General features: G+C 44.0%; 1 pseudogene; it reads left to right on the top strand.

Annotated features, from left to right (window-relative positions):
- The first annotated feature begins 847 nt into the window (after positions 1-847).
- On the top strand, positions 848-26951 carry LOC123082239 (subtilisin-like protease SBT3.9; annotated as a pseudogene).
- Positions 26952-27192: the final 241 nt, after the last annotated feature.

Genomic DNA, 27192 nt, shown 5'->3' with positions numbered 1-27192 from the left:
TGGGACATCATCATGTTGAACGTGTGCGGAAGATGGAGGTGCCGTACGTTCGGTACTTGGATCGGTTGGATCGTGAAGACGTTCGACTACATCAACCGCGTTACATGACGCTTCCGCTTTTGGTCTACGAGGGTACGTGGACACACTCTCCCCTCTTGTTGCTATGCATCTCCTAGTTAGATCTTGCGTGATTGTAGGATTTTTTTTTGAATTACTATGTTCCCCAACAATAATTTCTGCCGTTAAGTATGTAGCTTGGTTCTTGCATGAAACACAGGATTAGCAGCTAAGTATGTAGCACCAAGATTTTCAAGAGAATATTTTATCCGTGCACATTGATGTACACTAGGAAATTAAAAAAATCCTCAGAGGGAATAGGAATTTCTAAATGGTAGGATTATGTAATAGTTATGCACTTTCCAAAGTTGGTTAACAATGGGTGTGGTCACGTCTCAATGCTAAACCAGTGTTGCCTTTAGATTATCATAGATGGTTGATATTGTTTCTTCTACCCTGAGAATTACAGTATGCAACGCAAACCGGAGCTATGGTTGATTGAGTATGAGATGTTACTAAAGGTTTAGATATTGTACCTTGTGCACTTTAATACATGGCATGTATTATAATTTCACATGTCGTTTCCTTTAGGAGCAAGTCTTTGTGAAGATTCCTAAATTTTCTCGTGGGTTAATCCCTTCTGATGGACAACAATTTTGGGGGTTGGGAATAGGTATGGATTTTTTTGGTGTTCATTTTATTTAAAATCATAAAATGTAGGTTACAGTATCCAAAAGTAAATACATAAACATAAGTTCTAGAGAAAAAATGAAAATATTGGAGAGACACCATGACTAAGAGAGCACGAATAACTTGTGAAATGCTACGCATCCATTACTACTACACATCAGTAAACTGGTAAGACATTTGTGGGGTAGTCCAACCCATGGTTCAGAAAACTAGACAAAACCTGTTTGACCCTTTTCAAGCAGGTACTACTAATAATCGAACCTACCACGGAGTAGTCGTGTTCCCTAAACAGTAAACATGTTAAGAAACCCTAATCCTACAATGCATAATTGCTAATTGCAGGTATGATTTATCAAAAATATATGTTGGTTAGTGGTTAGTCATGCTTGTTCAAAAGTTACCTTGATGTCTATCTTAATGTAATGTTTTTCTATGTGACATTTGTCTTCTAAATAAATTTTGTAACAGCCTATTACCAAACTACATATATAAATACCAATTTCACATAACTATTTAGGGATAACGTGCATCACAAAACTACAAATTTAAAGACTAATTTCACATAAACAGATTTATGTACTATTGACTACAGGAGTGTGATGTATTTTCACAAAACCAAGTCTTACATAAGCACACAAAATTCTTATATAAATAGTTATGGGATATGTTTGATCAATAAACCGGTAGAGTATAGACTAATGTTCTATTCTGTGAAATTTGTTCTTCAACCTGTTATTTTGTGATACTTTGTGTTGGGAACGCAGTAATTTCAAAAAAATTCCTACGCACACGCAAGATCCATCTAGGGGATGCATTGCAACGGGAGGGGAGAGTGTAATCCACGTACCCTCATAGACCGTAAGCGGAAGTGTTATGACAACGCGGTTCATGTAGCCGTACGTCTTCACGATCCGACCGATCCTAGCACCGTAGGTACGGCACCTCCGCGGTCTACACACGTTCAGCTCGGTGACGTCCCACAAACTCTAGATCCAGATAAGGTCGAGGGAGAGTTTCATCAGCATGACGGCGTGATGACGGTGATAATGAAGTTACCGACGCAGGGCTTCGCCTAAGCACTACAACGATATGACCGAGGTGGAAATTTGTGGAGGGGGGCACCGCACAAGGCTAAACAATCAACTTGTGTGTCTATGGGGTGCCCCACTCCCCTGTATATAAAGGAGTTGAGGAGGGGAGGGCCGGCCCTCTCATGGCGCACCCAAGGGGGGAATCCTAGGGGAGTAGGATTCCCCTTTCCCTAGTTGGAGTAGGAGAGGTAGGAAGGGGGAGAGAGAGGGAAGGAAAGGGGGCCGACCCCCCACCCAATTCGGATTGGTCTTGGGGGGGGCGCCCTCCACCTTGGCCGCCTCCTCCTCTCTCCCACTAAGGCCCAATAAGGCCCATTGACTCCCCGGGGGGTTCCGGTAAGCCCCCGGTACTCCGGTAAATGCCCGAACTCATCCGGAACCCTTCCGATGTCCAAACATAGCCTTCCAATATATCGATCTTTATGTCTCGACCATTTTGAGACTCCTCATCATGTCTGTGATCATATCCGGGACTCGGAACTACCTTCGGTACATCAAAACACATAAACTCATAAAACCGATCGTCATCGAACGTTAAGCGTGTGGACCCTACGGGTTCGAGAACTATGTAGACATGACCGAGACTCATCTCCGGTCAATAACCAATAGCGGAACCTGGATGCTCATATTGGTTCCTACATATTCTACGAAGATCTTTATCGGTCAAACCGCATAACAACATACGTTGTTCCCCTTGTCATCGGTATGTTACTTGCCCGAGATTCGATCGTCGGTATCTCAATACCTAGTTCAATCTCGTTACCAGTAAGTCTCTTTACTCGTTCCATAATGCAACATCCCGTAACTAACTCATTAGTCACATTGCTTGCAAGGCTTATAGTGATGTGCATTACCGAGAGGGCCCAGAGATACCTCTCCGATACACGGAGTGACAAATCCTAATCTCGATCTATGCCAACTCAACAAACACCATCGGACACACCTCTAGAGCATCTGTATAGTCACCAAGTTATGTTGTGACGTTTGATAGCACACTAAGTGTTCCTCCAGTATTCGGGAGTTGTATAATCTCATAGTCATAGGAACATGTATAAGTTATGAACAAAGCAATAGCAACAAACTAAACAATCATCGTGCTAAGCTAACGGATGGGTCAAGTGAATCACATCATTCTCTAATGATGTGATCCCGTTAATCAAATGACAACTCATGTCAATGGTTAGGAAACTTAACCATCTTTAATTAACGAGCTAGTCAAGTAGAGGCATACTAGTGACACTCTGTTTGTCTATGTATTCACACATGTAATAAGTTTCTGGTTAATACAATTCTAGCATGAATAATAAACATTTATCATGATATTAGGAAATATAAATAACAACTTTATTATTGCCTCTAGGGCATATTTCCTCCAGTCTCCCACTTGCACTAGAGTTAATAATCTAGATTTACACAGTAATGATTCTAGCACCCATGAAGTCTTAGTGTTGATCATGTTTTGCTCGTGAGAGAGGCTTATTCAATGGGTCTGCAACATTCGGATCCGTATGTATCTTGCAAATCTCTATGTCTCCCTCCTTGACTTGATCGCGGATGGAATTGAAGCATCTCTTGATGTGCTTGGTTCTCTTGTGAAATCTGGATTCCTTTGCCAAGGCAATTGCACCAGTACTGTCACAAAAGATTTTCATTGGACCCGATGCACTAGGTATGACACCTAGATTGGATATGAACTCCTTCATTTGCTGCTTCTGAAGCAGCTATGTACTCCGCTTGACATGTAGATCCCGCCACGTGGCTCTGCTTGGAACTGCACCAAATGATAGCTCCACCATTCAATAAAAATATGTATCCAGTTTGTGACTTAGAGTCATCCGGATCAATGTCAAAGCTTGCATCGATGTAACCACTTACGATGAGCTCTTTGTCACCTCCATAAACGAAAAACATATCCTTAGTCCTTTTCAGGCATTTCAGGATATTCTTGACCGCTGTCCAGTGATCCACTCCTCGATTACTTTGGTACCTCCCTGCTAAACTAATAGCAAGGCACACATCAGGTCTGGTACACAACATTGCATACATGATAGAACCTATGGCTGAAGCATAGGGAATGACTTTCATTTTCTCGCTATCTTCTGAAGTGGTTAACCATTGAGTCTGACTCAACTTCACACCTTGTAACACACGCAAGAACCCTTTCTTTGCTTGATCCATTTTGAACTTATTCAAAACTTTATCAAGGTTGTGCTTTGTGAAAGTCCAATTAAGCGTCTTGATCTGTCTATATAGGTCTTTCATTGAAAAATTCTTATTCAAGTATACTTTTATGCTATTCAGAAATTCAGTATCATTTCCGATCAACAATATGTCATCAACATATAATATCAGAAATGCTACAGAGCTCCCACTCACTTTCTTGTAAATACAGGCTTCTCCAAAAGTCTGTATAAAACCATATGCTTTGATCACACTATCAAAATGCATATTCCAACTCCGAGAGGCTTGCACCAGTCCATAAATGGATCGCTGGAGCTTGCACACTTTGTTAGCACCTTTTGGATCGACAAAACCTTCTGGTTGCATCATATAAAACTCTTCTTTAAGATATCCATTAAGGAATGAAGTTTTGACATCCATTTGCCAAATTTCATAATAATAAAATGCGGCAATTGCTAACATGATTCGGACGGACTTAAGCATCGCTACAGGTGAGAAGGTCTCATCGTAGTCAACTCCTTGAACTTGTTGAAAACCTTTCGCAACAAGTCGATCTTTGTAGACAGTAATATTGCCGTCAGCGTCAGTCTTCTTCTTGGAGATCCATTTATTCTCTATGACTTGCCAATCATCGGGCAAGTAACCAAAGTCCACACTTTGTTCTCATACATGGATCCCATCTCAGATTTCATGGACTCAAGCCATTTTGCGGAATCTGGGCTCATCATCACTTCCTCATAGTTCCTAGGTTCATCATGGTCAAGTAACATGACCTCCAGAACAGGATTACCGTACCACTCTGTTGCGGATCTTACTCTGGTTGACCTATGAGGTAGTAACTTGATCAGAAGTTTCATGATCATCATCATTAGCTTCCTCACTTACTGGTGTAGGAATCACTGGAACTGATTTCTGTGATGAACTACTTTCCAATAAGGGAGTAGGTACAGTTACCTCATGAAGTTCTACTTTCCTTCCACTCACTTCTTTCGAGAGAAACTCCTTCTCTAGAAAGGATCCATTCTTAGCAACGAATATCTTGCCTTCGGATCTGTGATAGAAGGTGTACCCAACAGTCTCCTTTGGGTATCCTATGAAGACACATTTCTCCAATTTGGGTTCGAGCTTATTAGGTTGAAGCTTTTTCACATAAGCGTCGCAGCCCCAAACTTTAACAAGCGACAACTTGGGTTTCTTGCCAAACCACAGTTCATAAGGTGTCATCTCAACGGATTTCGATGGTGCCCTATTTAACGTGAATGCAGCCGTCTCTAAAGCATAACCCCAAAACGATAGCGGTAAATCAGTAAGAGACATCATAGATCGCACCATATCTAATAAAGTGCGGTTACGACGTTTGGACACACCATTACGCTGTGGTGTTCCAGGTGGCGTGAGTTGTGAAACTATTCTGCATTGTTTCAAATGAAGACCAAACTCGTAACTCAAATATTCTCCTCCACGATCAGATAGTAGAAACTTTATTTTCTTGTTATGATGATTTTCCACTTCACTCTAATTTTTTTTGAACTTTTCAAATGTTTCAGACTTATGTTTCATCAAGTAGATATACCCATATCTTCTCAAATCATCTGTGAAGGTTAGAAAATAACGATACCCGCCCGAGCATCAACACTCATCAGACCGCATACATCAATATGTATTATTTCCAATAAGTCTGTTGCTCGTTCCATTGTTCCGAAGAATGGAGTCTTAGTCATCTTGCACATGAGACATGGTTCTCAAGCATCAAGTGATTCCAAAAGTCCATCAGCATGGAGTTTCTTCATGCGCTTTACACCAATATGACCTAAACGGCAGTTCCACAAATAATTTGCACTATCATTATTAAACTTTTATCTTTTGGCTTCAATACTATGAATATGTGTATCACTACTATCGAGATTTAGTAAAAATAGACCACTCATCAAGGGTGCATGACCATAAAATATATTACTCATATAAATAGAACAACCATTATTCTCTGATTTAAATGAATAACCGTCTCGCATCAAACAAGATCCGGATATAATGTTCATGCTTAACCTGGCACCAAATAACAATTATTTAGGTCTAAGACTAATCAGAAGGTAGATGTAGAGGTAGCGTGTCGACGACGATCACATTGACTTTGGAACCATTTCCCACGCCCATCGTCACCTCGTCCTTAGCCAATCTTCGCTTAATCCGTAGCCCCTGTTTCTAGTTGCAAATATTAGCAACAGAACTAGTATAAAATACCCCGGCGCTACTGCGAGCATTAGTAAGGTACACATCAATAACATGTATATCAAATATACCTTTCACTTTGCCATCCTTCTTATCCGCCAAATACTTGGGGCAGTTCCGCTTCCAGTGACCAGTCCCTTTGCAGTAGAAGCACTCAGTCTCCGGCTTAGATCCAGACTTGGGCTTCTTCACTTGAGCAGCAACTTGCTGTTGTTCTTCTTGAAGTTCCCCTTCTTCCCTTTGCCCTTCTTCTTGAAACTGGTGGTCTTGTTGACCATCAACACTTGATGCTCCTTCTTGATTTCTACCTTCGCAGCCTTTAGCATTGCGAAGATCTCGGGAATTGTCTTATCCATCCCTTGCGTATTATAGTTCATCATGAAGCTCTTGTAGCTTGGTGGCAGTGATTGAAGAACTCTGTCAATGACACTATCATCAGGAAGATTAACTCCCAACTGAGTCAAGCGGTTGTGGTACCCAGACATTCTGAGTATATGTTCACTGATAGAACTATTCTCCTCCATTTTGCAGCTATAGAACTTATTGGAGACTTCATATCTCTCAATCTAGGCATTTGCTTGAAATATTAACTTCAACTCCTGGACCATCTCATATGCTCCATGATGTTCAAAACATCGTTGGAGTCCCGGTTCTAAGCCGGAAAGCATGGCACAATGAACTATTGAGTAGTCATCAGCTTTGCTCTGCCAGACATTCTTAACGTTGTCAACAGCATTTGCAGCAGGCTTGTCACCCAGTGGTGCTTCTAGGACGTAATTCTTCTGTGCAGCAATGAGGATAATCCTCAAGTTACGGACCCAGTCCGTGTAATTGCTACCATCATCTTTCAACTTAGCTTTCTCTAGGAAAGCATTAAAATTCAATGGAACAACAGCACAGGCTATCTACAACAACATAGACATGCAAAATACTATCAGGTACTAAGTTCATGATAAATTAAAGTTCAATTAATCATATTACTTAAGAACTCCCACTTAGATAGACATCCCTATAATCATCTAAGTGATCACGTGATCCATATCAACTAAACCATGTCCAATCATCACGTGAGATGGAGTAGTTTTCAATGGTGAACATCACTATGTTGATCATATCTACTATATGATTCACGCTCGACCTTTCGATCTCAGTGTTCCGAGGCCATATCTGCATATGCTACGCTCATCAAGTTTAACCCGAGTATTTTGCGTGTGCAAAACTGGCTTGCACCCGTTGTATGTGAACGTAGAGCTTATCACACCCGATCATCACGTGGTGTCTCGGCACGATGAACTGTAGCAACGATGCATACTCAGGGAGAACACTTGTACCTTGAAATTTAGTGAGAGATCATCTTATAATGCTACCGCCAAACTAAGCAAAATAAGATGCATAAAGGATAAACATCACATGCAATCAAATATAAGTGATATGATATGGCCATCATCATCTTGTGCCTTTGATCTCCATCTCCAAAGCACCGTCATGATCACCATCGTCACCGTCTTGAAACCTTGATCTCCATCAAAGCATCGTTGTTGTCTCGCCAACTATTGCTTCTACGACTATCGCTACCGCTTAGTGATAAAGTAAAGCAATTACATGGCGATTACATTTCATACAATAAAGCGACAACAATATGGCTCCTGCCAGTTGCCGATAACTGTGTTACAAAACATGATCATCTCATACAACAATTTATATAATCACGTCTTGACCATATCACATCACAACATGCCTTGCAAATAGACGTCCTCTACTTTGTTGTTGTAAGTTTTACGTGGCTACTATGGGCTTCTAGCAAGAACCGTTCTTACCTATGCATCAAAAACCACAACGTAGTATAGTGATTGCTTATTGATCTTCAGAAAGAACCATGTTCATTGAAACCGATTCAACTAAAGTTGGAGAAACAGACACCCACTAGCCACCTGTGTGTGAAGCACGTCGGTAGAACAATTCTCACGTAAGCGTACGCGTAATGTCGGTCTGAGCCGCTTCATCCAACAATATCGCTGAATCAAGAATCAACTAGTGACGGCAAGCAATATGTGTATACTCACGCCTACAACTCATTTGTGTTCTACTCGTGCATATAACATCTATGCATAGACCTGGCTCGGATGCCACTGTTGGGGAATGCAGTAATTTCAAAAAAATTCCTACGCACATGCAAGATCCATCTAGGTGCACAGCAACGAGAGGGGAGAGTGTAGTCGACGTACCCTCGTAGACCATAAGCGGAGAACGTGGTTGATGTAGTCGTACGTCTTCATGATCCGACCGATCCTAGCACCGGAGGTACGACACCTCCACGATCTGCACATGTTGAGCTCGGTGACGTCCCACGAACTCTAGATCCAGCTGAGGTCGAGGGAGAGTTTCGTCAGCACGACGGTGATACGTCGCCAACGTATCTATAATTTTTGATTGTTCCATGCTATTATATTATCTGTTTTGGATGTTAATGGGCTTTATTTTACACTTTTATATTATTTTTTGGACTAACCTATTAATCGGAGGCCCGGCCCAAATTGTTGTTTTTGCCTATTTCAGTGTTTCGTAGAAAAGGAATATCAAACGGAGTCCAAACGGAATGAAACCTTCGGGAGCATGGTGTTTGGAACAAATGTGATCAAGGGGACTTGGAGTGGACGTCAAGCAATCAACGTGGCGGCCATGAGGCAGGGGGCGCCCACCCCCTGGGCACGCCCTCCACCCTCATGGGCCCCTCGTTGCTCCACCAACCTACTTCTTCCTCCTATATATATTGACATACCCCGAAAACATCCAGGAGCACCACGAAACCCTATTTCCACCGCCGCAACCTTCTGTACCCAAGAGATCCAATCTTGGGGCCTTTTCCGGAGCTCCGCCGGAGGGGGCATTGATCACGGAGGGCCTCTACATCAACTCCATGGCCCCTCTGATGATGTGTGAGTATTTTACCTCAGACCATCGGGTCCATAGCTAGTAGCTAGATGGCTTCTTCTCTCTCTTTGGATCTCAATACAATGTTCTCCTCAATTCTCTTGGAGATCTAATCGATGTAATCTTCTTTTGTGGTGTGTTTATCGAGATCCGATGAATTGTGGGTTTATGATCAAGTTTATCTATGAACAATATTTGAATCTTCTCTGAATTCTTTTATATATGATTGGTTTATCTTTGCAAGTCTCTTCGAATTATCAGTTTGCTTTGGCCTACTAGATTGATCTTTCTTGCAATGGGAGAAGTGCTTAGCTTTGGGTTCAATCTTGCAGTGCTCGATCCCAGTGACAGAAAGGGAAATTACATGTATTGTATTGTTGCCATCGAGGATAAAAAGATGGGGTTTATATCATATTGCATGAGTTTATCCCTCTACATCATGTCATCTTTCTTAAGGCATTACTCTGTTCTTATGAACTTAATACTCTAGATGCATGCTGTATAACAGTCGATGTGTGGAGTCATAGTAGTAGATGTAGGCAGGAGTCGGTCTACTTGTCACGGACATGATGCCTATATACATGATCATACCTAGATATTCTCATAATTATTCGCTTTTCTATCAATTGCTCGACAGTAATTTGTTCACCCACCGTAATACTTATGCTATCTTGAGAGAAGCCACTGGTGAAACCTATGGCCCCCAGGTCTATTTTCCATCATACAAGTTTTCAATCTATTTTATTTTGCAATCTTTACTTTCAATCTATATCATAAAAATACCAATAATATTTATCTTATTATTATCATCTCTATCAGATCTCACTCTTGCAAGTGGCAGTGAGGGGATTGACAACCCCTTTATCGTGTTGGTTGCGAGGTTCTTATTTGTTTGTGTAGGTATGAGGTGACTTGCGCGTGGTCTCCTACTTGATTGATACCTTGGTTCTCAAAAACTGAGGGAAATACTTACGCTGCTTTACTGCATCACCCTTTCATCTTCAAGGGAAAACCAACGCAGTGCTGAAGAGGTAGCAAGAAGGATTTCTGGCGCCGTTGCCGGGGAGATCTACGCCAAGTCAAGACATACCAAGTACCCATCATAACTCATATCCTTCGCATTACATTATTTGCCATTTGCCTCTCGTTTTCCTCTCCCCCACATCACCCTTGCCGTTTTATTCGCCCTCTTTCCGTTCGCCTCTTTTCCGCTTGCTTCATCGTTATGGCTGGTCCTTTATCTACTCCTTTGTCTCCCGAGAATAAAGTTCTTAATTTTAAACAAAGGGAGGGAGAAAATCTAAAAGATGCTTGGTACAGAATTTGCAATGCGCAAAATAGATCTACTAGGAAGCAATCTACTTCTGTTCTTCTTCGCAATTTTTATGTAGGCATCACTCCTTGGAATAGATATATTCTTGATACCATTACCGGAGGGAATTTCTTGGGTAGCCATACTTTTGATTCTTACAATGCTATGATAGATTTGTTTGGCCCACCTCCTCTTTTGGTTAACGGAACTATCATAACTTTGGAACATGTTATGCAATGGCTTGAAATTATTGAAAATAAAGTTGCCACCATAGAGTTAATTGAAAATTTGGATAGAAAGATCCACAACCAAATTACCCAATATGGATCTAAGGTAGGAGTTGCTCTTAAAAAATTTAAAGAAAAGGGACCTATGGTTAATGAAAAGATAGATCAAGATTCCACTAGAATTGATAAATTTGAGGATATTATTACCAACCTTGGGTCTGCCTTTTGTTCCGTGAAAAACACTCCTCCATATGCTAAGATTTCCAAATTGATGTATGTTCCTAAAAATAAGGGTGAAACTTCTAGTAAGGAAAATGCGGACCTCAAATCCATAAGTGTTCACCCCAACTTTCTCACTATCCTTAAGGAACCTTTTGCTACAAATGATTTTCTCGATTTTGTGCCTAGGAGTTTGATAATTAATAAAAAGAAAGAAACTCCTAGGAGTTATAGGTGTCATATTGAATAATTGCCTACCAAAGATGGCAATACCTAGATCTATCTTCGTTTTTATGCCTAGCTAGGGGTGTTAAACGATAGCGCTTGTTGGGAGGCAACCCACTTTTATTTTTATTACTTGCTTTTTACTCCTGTTTAGTAACAAATAATTTATCTAGCCTCTGTTTTGGTTGTGTTATTTGTGTTTAATTAGTGTTTGTGCCAACTAGGACCGTTGGGAAGACTTGGGGAAAGTCTTTTTGATCTTGCTGTAAAAAATAGAAACTTTACGCTCACAAGAATTGCTGCCATTTTTTATTGGAGAGTGCTATTTAGTTAATTATTTTTGCAGATTATTAATAGATAAATTCCTCACATCCAGCAATTTATTTTAGAATTTTTGGGGTTCCATAAGTTTGAGTTAGTTACAGATTACTACAGACTATTTTGTTTTTGACAGATTTTGTTTTTCGTGTGTTGTTTGCATTTTGATGAATCTATGGCTAGTAATAGAGTTTATAAACCATAGAGAAGTTGGAATACAGTAGGTTTAACACCAATATAAATAAATAATGAGTTCATTACAGTACCTTGTAGTGGTGTTTTGTTTTCTTTCGCTAACGGAGCTCACGAGATTTTCTGTTAAGTTTTGTGTTGTGAAGTTTTCAAGTTTTGGGTAAAGATTTGATGGATTATGGAACAAGGAGTGGCAAGAGCCTAAGCTTGGGGATGCCCAAGGCACCCCAAGGTAAAATACAAGGACACAAAAAAGGCTAAGCTTGGGGATGCCCCGGAAGGCATCCCCTCTTTCGTGTTCGTTCATCGGTAACTTTACTTGGAGCTATATTTTTATTCGCCACATGATATGTGTTTTGCTTGGAGCGTCTTGTATGATTTGAGTCTTTGCTTTTTAGTTTACCACAATCATCCTTGCTGTACACACCTTTTTAGAGAGACACACATGAATTGGAATTTATTAGAATACTCTATGTGCTTCACTTATATCTTTTGAGCTATATATTTTTTGCTCTAGTGCTTCACTTATATCTTTTAGAGCACGGTGGTGGTTTCATTTTATAGAAATAATTGATCTCTCATGCTTCACTCATATTATTTTGAGAGTCCTTTAGAACAACATGGCAATTTTCTTTTAGTCATAATAAGAAGCTTTCATATAAGTGCATTGAATACTAAGAGAAGTTTGATACTTCATGATTGTTTTGAGATATGGAGATAGTGATATCAAAGTTGTGCTAGTTGAGTAGTTGTGAATTTGAGAAATACTTGTGTTGAAGTTTGCAAGTCCCGTAGCATGCACGTATGGTAAACATTGTGTAACAAATTTGAAACATGAGGTGTTATTTGATTGTCTTCCTTATGAGTGGCGGTCGGGGACGAGCGATGGTCTTTTCCTACCAATCTATCCCCTAGGAGCAAGCGCGTAATACTTGGTTTTTGATGACTTGTAGATTTTTGCAATAAGTATGTGAGTTCTTTATGACTAATGTTGAGTCCATGGATTATACGCACTCTCACCCTTCCATCATTGCTAGCCTCTTCGGTACCGTGCATTGCCCTTTCTCACCTTGAGAGTTGGTGCAAACTTCGCCGGTGCATCCAAACCCCGTGATACGATACGCTCTATCACACATAAACCTCCTAATATATTCCTCAAAACAGCCACCATACCTACCTATTATGGCATTTCCATAGCCATTTCGAGATATATTGACATGCAACTTTCCACCATTCCGTTTATTATGACACGCATCATCAATGTCATATTGCCTTGCATGATCATGTAGTTGACATCGTATTTGTGGCAAAGCCACCATTCATAATTCTTTCATACATGTCACTCATGAGTCATTGCACATCCCGGTACACCGCCGGAAGCATTCATATAGAGTCATATCTTGTTCTAGTATCGGGTTGTAACCATTGAGTTGTAAATAAATAGAAGTATGATGATCATCATTAATAGAGCATTGTCCCAATAAAAAAATAGAGAAAGGCCAAAAAAGAAGGCCCAAAAAAGGGGCAATGCTATTGTCCTTTTTCCACACTTGTGCTTCAAAGTAGCACCATGATCTTTATAATAGAGAGTCTCTTGTTTTATCATTTTCATATACTAGTGGGAATTTTTCATTATAGAACTTGGCTTGTATATTCCAACAATGGGCCTCCTCAAGTGCCCTAGGTCTTCGTGAGCAAGCAAGTTATATGCACACCCACTTAGTTTCTTTTGTTGAACCTTCATATATTTATAGCTCTAGTGCATTCGTTGCATGGAAATCCCTACTCCTTGCATTGACATCAATTGATGGGAATCTCCCTAGCCCATTGATTAGCCTCGTCAATGTGAGACTTTATCCTTTTTCTCTTCTCCACATAACCCCCTTCATTATATTCTATTCCACCTATAGTGCTATATCCATGGCTCACGCTCATGTATTGCGAGGAAGTTGAAAAAAGTTTGAGATTACTAAGTGTGAAACAATTGATTGGCTTGTCATCGGGGTTGTGCATGATGAGAGCATACTTGTGTGACGAAAATGGAGCATGACCAAACTATATGATTTGTAGGGATGAACTTTCTTTGGCCATGTTATTTTGAGAAGACATGATTGCTTAGTTAGTATGCTTGAAGTATTATTATTTTTATGTCAATATTAAACTTTTATCTTGAATCTTTCGGATCCGAACATTCATGCCATAATAAAGGAAAATTACAATGAGAAATATGTTAGGAAGAATTCCACATCAAAAATTCTGTTTTTATCATTTACCTACTCGAGGACGAGCAGGAATTAAGCTTGGGGATTTTTGATACGTCTCCAACGTATCTATAATTTTTTATTGTTCCATGCTATTATATTATCTGTTTTGGATGTTAATGGGCTTTATTTTACACTTTTATATTATTTTTTGGACTAATCTATTAACCGGAGGCCCAGCCCAAATTGTTGTTTTTGCCTATTTCAATGTTTCATAGAAAAGGAATATCAAACGGAGTCCAAACGGAATGAAACGTTCGGGAGCATGATTTTTGGAAAAAATGTGATCCAAGGGACTTGGAGTGGACATCAAGCAATCAATGAGGTGGCCACGAGGCAGGGGGCGCGCCCTCCACCCTCGTGGGCCCCTCGTTGCTCCACCGACCTACTTCTTCCTCCTATATATATTGACATACCCCGAAAACATCCAGGAGCACCATGAAACCCTATTTCCATCGCCGCAACCTTTTGTACCCAAGAGATCCCATCTTGGGGCCTTTTTTGGAGTTCCGCCGGAGGGGGCATTGATCACGGAGGGCCTCTACATCAACTCCATGGCCCCTCCGATGATGTGTGAGTAGTTTGCCTCAAACCTTCGGGTCCATAACTAGTAGCTAGATGACTTCTTCTCTCTCTTTGGATCTCAATACAAAGTTCTCCTCGATTCTCTTGGAGATTTATTCGATGTAATCTTCTTTTGTGGTGTGTTTGTCGAGATCCGATGAATTGTGTGTTTATGATCAAGTTTATCTATGAACAATATTTGAATCTTCTCTGAATTTTTTTATGTATGATTGGTTTATCTTTGCAAGTCTCTTCGAATTATCAGTTTGGTTTGGTCTACTAGATTGATCTTTCTTGCAATGGGAGAAGTGCTTAGCTTTGGGTTCAATCTTGCGGTGCTCGATCCTAGTGATAGAAAGGGAAATGACACGTATTGTATTGTTGCCATCGAGGATAAAAAGATGGGGTTTATATAATATTGCATGAGTTTATCCCTCTACATCATGTCATCTTGCTTAAGGCGTTACTCTGTTCTTATGAACTTAATACTCTAGATGCATGCTGGATAGCGGTCGATGTGTGGAGTAATAGTAGTAGATGTAGGCAGGAGTCGGTCTACTTGTCACGGACGTGATGCCTATATACATGATCGTACCTAGATATTCTCATAATTATTCGCTTTTCTATCAATTGCTCGACAGTAATTTGTTCACCCACCGTAATACTTATACTATCTTGAGAGAAGCCACTAGTGAAACCTATGGCCCCCAGGTCTATTTTCCATCATACAAGTTTTCAATCTATTTTATTTTGCAATCTTTACTTTCAATCTATATCATAAAAATACCAAAAATATTTATCTTATTATTATCATCTCTATTAGATCTCACTCTTGCAAGTGGTCGTGAAGGGATTGACATCCCCTTTATCGCATTGGTTGTGAGGTTTTTATTTGTTTGTGTAGGTATGAGGTGACTCGCGCGTGGTCTCCTATTGGATTGATACCTTGGTTCTCAAAAACTGAGGGAAATACTTATGCTGCTTTACTGCATCACCCTCTCTTCAAGGGAAAACCAACGCAGTGCTCAAGAGGTAGCAGATGGCATGATGACGGTGATGATGAAGTTACCGACGCAAGGCTTCGCCTAAGCACTACAACGATATGAAAGAGGTGGAAATCTGTGGAGGGGGCACCGCACACGGCTAAACAATTAACTTGTGTGTCTATGGGGTGCCCCCTCCCCCGTACATAAAGGAGTGTAGGAGGGGAGGGCTGGCCCTCTCAAGGCGCGCCCAAGGGGGGAGTCCTACTCCCCATGGGAGTAGGATTCCCTTTTCTCTAGTTGGAGTAGGAGAGGAAGGAAGGGGGAGAGAGAGGGAAGGAAAGGGGGGCAACCCCCCACCCAACTCAGATTGGGCTTGGGGGGCGCGCCCTCCACCTTGGCCGCCTCCTCCTCTCTCCCACTAAGGCCCGATAAGGCCCATTGACTCCCCGGGTGGTTCCGGTAACCCCCCGGTACTCCGGTAAATGCCCGAACTCATCTGGAACCTTTCCGATGTCCAAACATAGCCTTCCAATATATCGATCTATATGTCTCGACCATTTCGAGACTCCTCATCATGTCCGTGATCATATCCGAGACTCCGAACTACCTTCGGCACATCAAAAAACACAAACTCATAATACCGATCGTCATCGAACGTTAAGCGTGCGGACCCTACGGTTCGAGAACTATGTAGACATGACCGAGACTCATCTTCAGTCAATAACCAATAGCGAAACCTAGATGCTCATATTGGTTCCTACATATTATACGAAGATCTTTATCGGTCAAACCGCATAACAATATATGTTGTTCCCTTTGTCATCGGTATGTTACTTGCCCAAGATTCGATCGTCGGTATCTCAATACCTGGTTCAATCTCTGAGGGAGTCCTGGATTAGGGGGGCTCCGGACAGCCGCACTATATCCTTTGGCCGGACTATTGGACTATGAAGATACAAGATTGAAGACTTTGTCCCGTGTCCGGATGGGACTCTACTTGGCGTGGAAGGCAAGCTAGGAAATACGGATATGGATATCTCCTCCTTTGTAACCGACCTTGTGTAACCCTAGCCCCCCTCCGGTGTCTATATAAACCGGAGGGTTTTAGTCCATAGGACAATATACAATCATACCATAGGCTAGCTTCTAGGGTTTATCCTCTCTGATCTCGTGGTAGATCAACTCTTGTAATACTCATATCATCAAGAACAATCAAGCAGGACGTAGGGTATTACCTCCATCAAGAGGGTCCGAACCTGGGTAAAACATCGTGTCCCCTGCCTCATGTTACCATCCGCCTTGGACGCACAGTTCGGGACCCCCTACCCGAGATCCACCGGTTTTGACACAGACATTTGTGCTTTCATGAGAGTTCCACTGTGTCGTCACCATAAGGCTCGATGGCTTCTTCGATCATCGCTAGCGATGCGGTCCAGGGTGAGGCTTTCCTCCCCGGACAGATCTTCATATTCGACGGCTTTGCACTGCGGGCCAATTCGCTTGGCCATCTGGAGCAGATTGAGAGCTACGCCCCTGGCCATCAGGTCAGATTTGGAAACTTGAACTACACGGCCGATGTCCACGAAGACTTGATCTTCGACGGATTGAAGCCCATGTCGGACGCGCCGTGCAGTCACGACGAGCAAGACGTAACTCTACCGTCGGACAGTGTTCGGGAGATCGCATCCGCAGCTACTCCGGTTTTTAACCTGGAACAAGTCTCGCAATCCGAGAGCGGAGGGATGGACCCCGCCATGCAGGCCGCACTCTCAGTAGTGATAGAGCCGGATACTGACTTCACCCCTTACGAGAGCCGTGTTGCCGAACCACTGGATTCATCTTCGGTCACGGACTCCGAGCCACTCGTATCCGCGCCCGTCGAGTCCGATTGGGTGCCGATCATGGAGTTCACCTCCGCGGATATCTTTCAGCACTCACCTTTTGGAGATGTCCTAAATTCATTAAGGTCTCTGTCCCTGTCAGGAGAACCTTGGCCGAACTATGTCCGTCTAGAATGGGATGCGGACGACAAAGAAATTCGCGCCCACTCACCACCCACTTAGTAGCCACTGTCGACGACTTAACCGACATGCTCGACTTCGGCTCTGAGGACTTCGATGGTATGGACGACGAAGCCGGAGACGAACCGGAACCACCGCCCACAGGGCGCTGGACCGCTACTTCATCACATGACGTGTACATGGTGGACACCCCCAACGAAGCCAATGGCGACGAGAAAGCGGAGGATGACCCCTCCAAGAAGCAACCCAAGCGCCGACGTTAGCGGCGCCGCCCTAAGTCCCGCCATAGCAAAAACAGCGATAACAATAGTCCACGCGACTCCGGAAAAGACGACAACTGCACTACCCCAGTGGCAGGAAACGATCAAGATGCAAACAGCAAACATAGTACGGATCCGACGTCCAAACACGATGACGCCAAAGATAAGCATCATCCATCCCCATCTAGGGAAGAAAACAGTCCGGACGATGATGCACCCATCATCCCGGAAACACACTTGGAGCAAGAGAACCTCCGCAGAAGGCTTACTGCCACAGCGAGAAGCCTGAAGAAACAGAAGCAAAGGCTCAAGGTTGCACAAGATACACTCAACAGCAAGTGGAACAAAGTAACAAAGTATGGTAGAAGCTACCACCCAAATAGCTATCCAAAGCGCAAGCTATTACCGGAATTCGACAACGAGGCCTTAGAGCCCATACAGCCGATAAGTGATACGGCCAACCGGCCGGATCCACCACCCCATGAACACGATAGAGCGGCTAACAAAGTCACGCATAAGTCAACACACGTTCTACGTGAGAACTTGCGTCAAAAATCTGGCGCGAACAGATCTATCTATGGATCTAGGAAGCACGCTACGGTACACAACCAGCACCGAATACTACAACCGTCTGAACACTATGGCGCATCCCAATACAGGGGTGCCGCACACCCACTATGTTTCACTGATGAGGTGCTGGATCACGAATTCCCAGAAGGATTCAAACCAGTGGACATAGAGGCGTACGACGGAACCGCAGACCCTGGAGTCTGGATAGAGGACTTCATCCTCCATATTCATATGGCTTGTGGAGACGATATCCATGCCATTAAATACTTGCCCCTTAAGCTTAAAGGGCCAGCTAGGCACTGGCTGAAAAGCCTCCCTGAAAACCCAATTGGAGGTTGGGAGGAGCTCGAGGACGCTTTCCGGGCCAATTTTCAAGGGACTTATGTCCGACCTCCGTATGCAGACATTTAAGTCACATAATCCAACAATCCGGAGAGTCCGCCCGAAAGCTTTGGAGCAGCTTTTAAACACAGCGTCCGAGACGAATGGCTCGCCAGACACCTTGGTCAAGAAAAACCGAGAACAATGGCAGCCCTAACAAGCCTCATGACCCGCTTTTGTGCAAGCGAGGACAGCTAGTTGGCCCGTAGCAGCACCAGCGACCCAAGCACATCCGAAGTAAGGGATGGCAATGGTAAACCACGACGCAACAAAAACAAGCGTCGAAATAAAGAAGGTAGCCTAGATAATACAGCGGTAAACGCCGGATTCAGGGGCTCCCGACCAGGTCAGCAGAAAAAGCCTTTCAAAGGCAGCAGAGAAGGACAATCTGGCCTAAACAAAATTCTTGACAAGCTCTGTCAAATTCACGGCACCCCAGACAAACCTGCAAATCATACCCACAGAGAATGTTGGGTCTTCAAGTAGGCCGGTAAGCTAAAAGCCGAACACAAAGGGGAGGAGACACCAAGCGAAGACGAGGATTAACCTCGTCAGCAAAGCGCCGGAGGACAGAAAAAAATTCCCACCGGAGGTTAAAATAGTAAGCATGATCAATGTGACAAGGAGGAGAAGCAATCACGCACTCCGATGCACACGCGCCATCGAGCCCGTCACCCCTAGGTCCAACCCCTGGTTGGCCTGCCCAATCACTTTTGATCGTAGGGATCACGATACACATATCCGGCGCGAAGGACTGGCGGCCTTGGTGTTAGACCCAATAATAAATGGGTACCATTTCACAAGGGTCCTCATGGACGGCGGCAATGATCTCAATCTGATATATCAAGACACAGTCCGCAAAATGGGGATAGACCTGACACAAATAAGCCACAGTAATACTACCTTCAAGGGAGTAATACCAGGCCAAGAGGCCCACTGTACGGGCTCTCTACTACTAGAGGTGGTATTCGGTTCTCCTGATAACTTCCGAAGTGAAACGTTAACTTTTCACATCGCTCCATTCCGAAGTGATTTTCAAGCACTACTCGGAAGGGCGGCTTTCGCTTGTTTTAACGCAATACCGCATTATGCTTTTCTCAAGCTCAAGATGCCCAGTCCACGAGGCGTCATTACATTTAGCGGAAATACCAACCGTTCTTCACATACGGAAGAGGACGCGGCGGCTCTAACAGCCGCACACTAGACGGCCTCACCAACCAGAAAAATGGCAGGTCGTCAAGACCATGGACATGGTTAGACGAGTCCGGCGTTCCATCATACATGTATAAGATTGGTTTTCAAACCCTCATAAAGCGATGCCAGGGGCTTCCCACGTGTAATCACAGCCAGCCCGGCTCAACTAGGCTTCTCTGGAATTCTGATAACTCATTCTTCTTTTCGGCACGGCAACCTTCATCTAAGTTCTTTCCTTTTTGCAGGTTACAATCGTGCTACACCCGTCCAGGACACGGCACAACGGAGACACAGGCGCAGACGTGCAGCAGGGACCCGCCAAAAGGTTTCTTTTTAGATTAAGGCCCTGCGTAAACCTTTTTTATTGTCTCTTGTTGCTCACATCCTCCGGATACTCCACACAACCGAGAAGGATGCCGGCGTTATTGGCATGTGGCCACGCCAGGATTTTGCACGTACCTGAACACATGGGGTTTCTTATAAAGGGCATTGTTTAGCCCGGTATATGTTATAAAGACCAAACACCTTAGGGAGTGTTCGGTGTCGCGATTTTGGCCCTATATGCATCAGCTCCGAATCATGTCTTTGGTCAAATGTTGGGTTTGCCCGGCTCTCATGTTTTGGTACCTTATGTTCCATTATATCGCTAAGGTAGCACTGGGAGAACTACTGCGATTGTGCCCTGGTTCATCCGGATGAGCACCTCAGTAGAGGAAGCCGAAAACTGACTATCATGATATAGCGAGAGACTTGTCAACCACTCGATGACTAATAGGAATCTTCGGGATTCCTCCGCATTAACAAAGGGCCGTTTCCCGGTCATGTACGTATGCACACCGTATTCAGACGAGCGCAGAAGTACCAGGGGCTATATAGTAGCCCCACTGTCAAACTCCTATGGCTAAGTGAAAGTGTTAAAGCAATATAGTCCGATTGCCTTGTTCGCTATGCTATCACCTCCTTAACGGACCAAGACGTTGGATCAAGTGTGGATATGCATATTTTGCAAACACCCCCGCATTATATGCGTGGGTGCGGAAGCCAACTACTGCAAACTTTCAGGTTATATACATATATACATAAACGGCCGCACAGGAGGCATCATAGTACTTTCGGGCAAAAGTATAAATACAGCCTTGATTAATTCAGAAAAACATTGTTTGTACAATGGGACTACATGTCACTAGAAAATAATATTCTTCGAGCACTGAGCCTCTATCGAGCGAGCGCCTTCAAGGACTTCTTCAAAGTAGTGCTCGGCAGCCACTCGGCTTATGGCCGAACCCTGTGCCGCAATAGTGGTGGCCTCCATCTCCACCCAGTATGTTTTGACACGGGCAAGGGCCATCCGCGCACCTTCTGTGCATGTTGATCTCTTTACAGCATCGATGCGTGGCACGGCCTCAAGGAATTGTTGCACTAAGCTAAAGTAGCTACTCGGCCTTGGCCCTCCCGGCCACAGGTGATCCACAACGGACCTCATGGCAAGTCCGGACAACCTATGGAGCTCGGCCCAACCAGTCAATCGCTCATTCAGCAGCAATGGACGGACTGGAGCGTGAAACTGTGGCCAGAACAGCTTCTCCACTTCGGGACCTTTCTAATCCTTGAAGTACTCGGTTGCATCAGCAACACTTGCAACCAAATCCATGTACTCGTCCGCAGAACTCCATAGCCGGTCTAGAGGAGCATACTTAGGATCTCCGAACTTAGTCCACAACAAGAAGGGCTTCCCAGACACGATATCTGCAGCTTGATTCAGCTCCTCCTTCGTCGCTCTAATTTTGGAGCGGGCTTCCTTGGCAGCCACCCGGGCCTTCTCCAGGTCCGTCGCTTTCGCCCGGTCTTCTTCTTCAAGAAGCCGGTAACGGTCAGCAGCATCTTTTAATTCTACAGCCATCTTGGCTATTTTTTCCTTGCTCTCGCAATGCGCGGCCTGTTTGGCCCTTAACTCTTTGACCGCCTTTAAAGCGGCCGCATTGCTACTCCTTGCTTGCTCCTTGGCTCGGGCAAGCTCCGCCCAAAGGGTCTCCACGGTGGCAGCTCCATCTGCAGTCACAACATATTAAAGATACTAGCATCATGCTGCACTTACTATGTGACGATCACCAAAAAAATCACTCACCCTTTGCCTCGTCAAGCCGCTTGTTGACAAGCACGATGTTGGCATCTGCCGCATCCAGCTGCCGCTTTAGTTCGGCAAACCCATCAGTCCGGCTAGCCACCGGAGCTTCAACCACCTACACATAAAGGCAGTCTGGTTATTACCTGGCACTATGATCCTCTGTTTGCCACCGTTCTCGACAACAACTAGAGTCTCAGGGGCTACTATCTGCATGGGCATACCTAACGTATGTGGTACTGTTAAAGGCATACATTATTTCACGTACCTCGAAGCCTTTTAGCAGACTCATAAAAGCTTTGTGCAAACAGCTTTTGGCAGATGAAATCCTTTCAATTACCGTACCCATTAGCGTATGATGTGCTTCCGAGACGACAGCTTGCCCCAAAAGATCCTTCAGCACGTCCGACCGCACACTGTACGGACCCTTGATGTCGCTCTCCTCAGGAGCCGGATAGTGGGGATGTCGGGCAGCCAAAGGGTTATCTTCTGGCGATATTGGATCCGGAGATACCCTTCGCGACGACACTTCAAGGTCGCCCGCTTCTTGAGCTGGGGAGTGTGGGGGAGGCTTTTCGCTCTCCATCATCCCCGGAAGAAGATCCCCCGAAGATGAACTCTGTCGAGAAGAGCTGCGATTCAGACTACAATTTACAAGCATCGGTTATTGTCTTCAGAAGCAAGGTAGGATATCTTCACTTTTAAGTACTTTTTGATTACTTACAGCTCGGTAGAGAGCTGATCCCCGCGCGGACATTGAGCGGCAAGAATACCCTCTAAGGCAGGACCCTCTGGTGGAGATTTCTTCTCCCGTTTGGAAACCTTAGTTTCCGGATCTTCAGAGGTAGTCCTCTTCCTTCCCCGGGGAGGGAGAATGTCAGATTCTTCCCCTTGGTTATCCTCCCTCGCGGAGGTGCTCATTCCTTCGATTGGAATAGGTAGCGATGGAGGCCCGCTTTCGCCCTTTTTATTCCCCCCTTCATCTTCCTTTGAGGGCACTAGACGAGGTGCTGGCTCGAGCATCTTTTCCAGCACCGGATTGTCCAAGCCTTCAGGAAGGGGGGCCGAACACCGAATCATGTTCGCCTTTGCTATCCAGTCCTGGTCAAAGAGCGATTCGTCAGAATGATGCCATGATAAACAAAAGGACAGTGTGTTCGGCCAGGGGATTACTTACTTGGGCAGCAGGGCGGTTGCAGCTCAGGCCCACGTCCTCGGTAGTGTCTGGACACTCTATTTGGGCTCCGAAGAACAATTTGCACATCTCCTCGTGCGTCATGCCGAGGAAATTCTGAATAGTGCGCGGTCCTTCCGGGTTGAATTCTTACATGCGGAGGGGCCGGCGTTTGCAAGGCTGGACTTGATGAACCATCATAACTTGCATTACCTTAACCAGACTGAAATCTCCCTCGAAGAGATCTCGGATACGGCTCTGCAGTATTGGCACGTCCTTGGCTGGACCCCAGCTCAGCCCCCTGCTGATCCATGGCATCAATTGTGGTGGGGGGGGGCCCAAGCGAAAGGTGGGGGCAGCTACCCATTTGGCATTTTGAGGAGTTGTGACGTAAAACAACTCCCGTTGCCACAATCCGGACACCTCTGGAAAGGAACCCTTTGGCCATGGAGCGTCAGCAATTTTGCTTATTAAAGCACCTCCGCACGCTTCGTACTGCCCCTCGACCATCTTCGGCTTCACATCGAAGGTCTTGAGCCACATGCCGAAGTGAGGGGTAATGCGGGGGAAGGCCTCACACACGACAATAAATGACGAGATGTGAAGAAGGGAATCCGAGGCCAGATCATGAAAATCCAGACCATAATAGAACATAAGACCCCTGACAAAGGGATCCAGAGCGAGGCCTAGTCCTCGGAGGAAGTGGGAGACGAACACAACGCTCTCGTTGGGTTCTGGAGTAGGGACGACCTGCCCTCGGGCGGGCAGCCTATGCGAAATTTCGGCGGTCAGATATCTGGCCTCCCTCAACTTCTTGATGTCCTCCTCCGTGACGGAGGAAGGCACCCACCGGCCTTAAAGGCTGGATCCGGACATGATTGAAGGTCCGAAGCACCTGACCTGAGCTTTGGGTGTTAGAACTCTAGGCGGGGGAAGGATTCGATTAAGCACAAGAGGGAAAAACAAAAAGCCTTGTCCCTTTATAAAGGGGATGAATATCAGGCGTCCTCCTCATGGCCGTTCGAGACTTACCTAAGATCTAGGAGTCATACCAACAAGCACGGTTGGGTTACCCACGTTTGTATTGATGAGAATCCCGTGATAAGGGGAACACGATCTCTGCTTTGACAAGACGTGTCAAGAAACCGCCTCGCGTTATGTGCGGGCTGATTAAAGAAAAACGGTTCTAATAATTAACGGGCCATGGCGTGATGTCATGCTGCCAAAACGCGTCAACAGATTAGATTTGTGGAAATATTATTCTCTCTACGGTGGTATGTGGAAGTTAGTTTGTAGGGTCGGACACTATCCTTGTATTCAAACTCTTCCGTGGTGTATTCGGAAGAGGAACCCGCCTTGCAATGCCGAAGAAAACACTGCACACCGGACTCATCATCATTGAAGCCTGGTTCAGGGGCTACTGAGGGAGTCCTGGATTAGGGGGTCTCCGGACAGCCGGACTATATCCTTTGGCCGGACTATTGGACTATGAAGATACAAGATTGAAGACTTCGTCCCGTGTCCGGATGGGACTCTACTTGGTGTGGAAGGCAAGCTAGGCAATATGGATATGGATATCTCCTCCTTTGTAACCGACCTTGTGTAACCCTAGCCCCCCTCCGGTGTCTTTATAAACCGGAGGGTTTTAGTCCATAGGATAATATACAATCATACCATAGGCTAGCTTCTAGGGTTTAGCCTCTCTGATCTCGTGGTAGATCAACTCTTGTAATACTCATATCATCAAGAACAATCAAGCAGGACGTAGAGTATTACCTCCATCGAGAGGGCCCGAACCTGGGTAAAACATCGTGTCCCCTGCCTCCTGTTACCATCCGCCTTAGACGCACAGTTCGGGACCCCCAACCCGAGATCCGCTGGTTTTGACACCGACAATCTCGTTACCGGCAAGTCTCTTTACTCGTTCCATAATGCAACATCCCGTAACTAACTCATTATTCACATTGCTTGCAAGCCTTATAGTGATGTGCATTACCGAGAGGGCCCATAGATACCTCTCCGATACACGGAGTGACAAATCCTAATCTCGATCTATGCCAACTCAACAAACACCATCGGAAACACCAGTAGAGCATCTTTATAGTCACCCAGTTACGTTGTGACGTTTGATAGCACACTAAATGTTCCTCCGGTATTCGGGAGTTGCATAATCTCATAGTCATAGGAACATGTATAAGTTATGAACAAAGCAATAGCAACATACTAAACGATCATCGTGCTAAGCTAACGGATGGGTCAAGACAATCACATCATTCTCTAATGATGTGATCCCGTTAATGAAATGACAACTCATGTCAATGGTTAGGAAACTTAACCATCTTTGATTAATGAGCTAGTTAAGTAGAGGCATACTAGTGACACTCAGTTTGTCTATGTTTTCACACATGTACTAAGTTTCCAGTTAATACAATTCTAGCATGAATAATAAACATTTATCATGATATAAGGAAATATAAATAGCAACTTTATTATTGCCTCTAGGGCATATTTCCTTCACTTTGTGCATTAAAAATTGCAGTTTTGTGAAATTTACTCTTGTTATTCAGAATGTACGTGCATATTTGTTACTTTAGTTGGCCTTAAACACTTCTCCTTCTCAACAGTACCAGTCAGGATCTGGTAGCAAAGGTTTCTATAAGTCAAACAACAACTGGAAGTGGATTTCTTACTCCAAAGATTGCATCTTTCTCATCGAGGGGTCCAAGCTTCGTCTATCCTGCAGTGCTCAAGGTATATACTGCAAAATTACAGTTTTTACATCATAAATTTGTTGATCTTTGTGTCTTTAACATATCACTGTTCTTAACATATGAAATGATACCTTCACACTGCATTGTAAACAGCCTGACATTGCTCTACGGGGGCTGAATATTTTAGCAGTGGCGCCACAGGTTGGTATTTACAAGGAACTGGGGCTCTACTTCTTCGATTCAAGGACATCGATGGCTTGCCCACATGTATCCGGCATTATAGCTGTGCTCAAGTCACTCCATCCAGACTGGTAACCTGCTGCTTTCAAATCAGCACTAATGACAACCGGTAGGGATAGGCTAATTATATTATTAGGATAACAACGTCTTCCCATAGACTTCGAAGTATGTTGAACATTATATGTCCAAAAAGAAAATCATATGTTCATAATGCATTTTTTAACAGAACTAAGTTGTTTTGCAGCATACATTACAGACAACAACGGTGTCCCGTTACTAGCTGATGCAACCCCAAATAAGATTGCAAATCCTTTTGATTATGGAGCTGGATTTATTAATCCGACTCATGCAAGTGGTCCTGGACTTATATACGACATCGATGCTTCAGATTACCAGAAATTGTTCAACTACATGCTTGGGTCAGATACAAACAGTAGTTGTATAGCAACACATAAATCTTTGTTTGACCTAAATCTCCCATCAATCGCCATCCCAAATCTCAAGTCATCGGAAACAGTATCAAGGACTGTCACCAATGTGGGCCAAGTTGATTCTGTGTATAAAGCATTTGTTGAGCCCCCTGCTGGAGTTGATATGCTGGTCAAACCTATGGTGTTGGTGTTTGGCAAGGATACAAGCTCACAGTCTTTCAAGGTGAGCTTCAAGGCAACACAAAAGATCCAAGGCGATTACTCATTTGATAATTTGGTGTGGCACGACGGAGGCAGCCATTGGGTACGAATCCCGATAGCGGTTCGTGTTGTTATCGATGATCTCTATTCAACCGTCTCCTAAACTATCGATGTGGCGGCAAAGGGTTAAGTTTGTAGTTAATGTATGCAATAAGTGATGTGCTACCTGATGTTTGAATTTTTTGTCAGTTGCGTCCATAATTTTACAAGAACAAAATGCTCACGTATCATGATATCTGAGCTTCATTTGATGGAATAAAAGCAATTTAATTGTTATTTTCAAGCATTTTTTGGGGGTTATTTTCAAGCAATTTGAAAGTCTAGCAACTATAGGTTCTCAATTG

Source organism: Triticum aestivum, chromosome 4A, assembly GCF_018294505.1.
Source record: "Triticum aestivum cultivar Chinese Spring chromosome 4A, IWGSC CS RefSeq v2.1, whole genome shotgun sequence".
In the NCBI taxonomy this organism is placed as follows: Eukaryota; Viridiplantae; Streptophyta; class Magnoliopsida; order Poales; family Poaceae; genus Triticum; species Triticum aestivum.
Note: the sequence above shows the minus strand (reverse complement) of the source record. Positions and strands in the feature narration are given on the sequence as shown.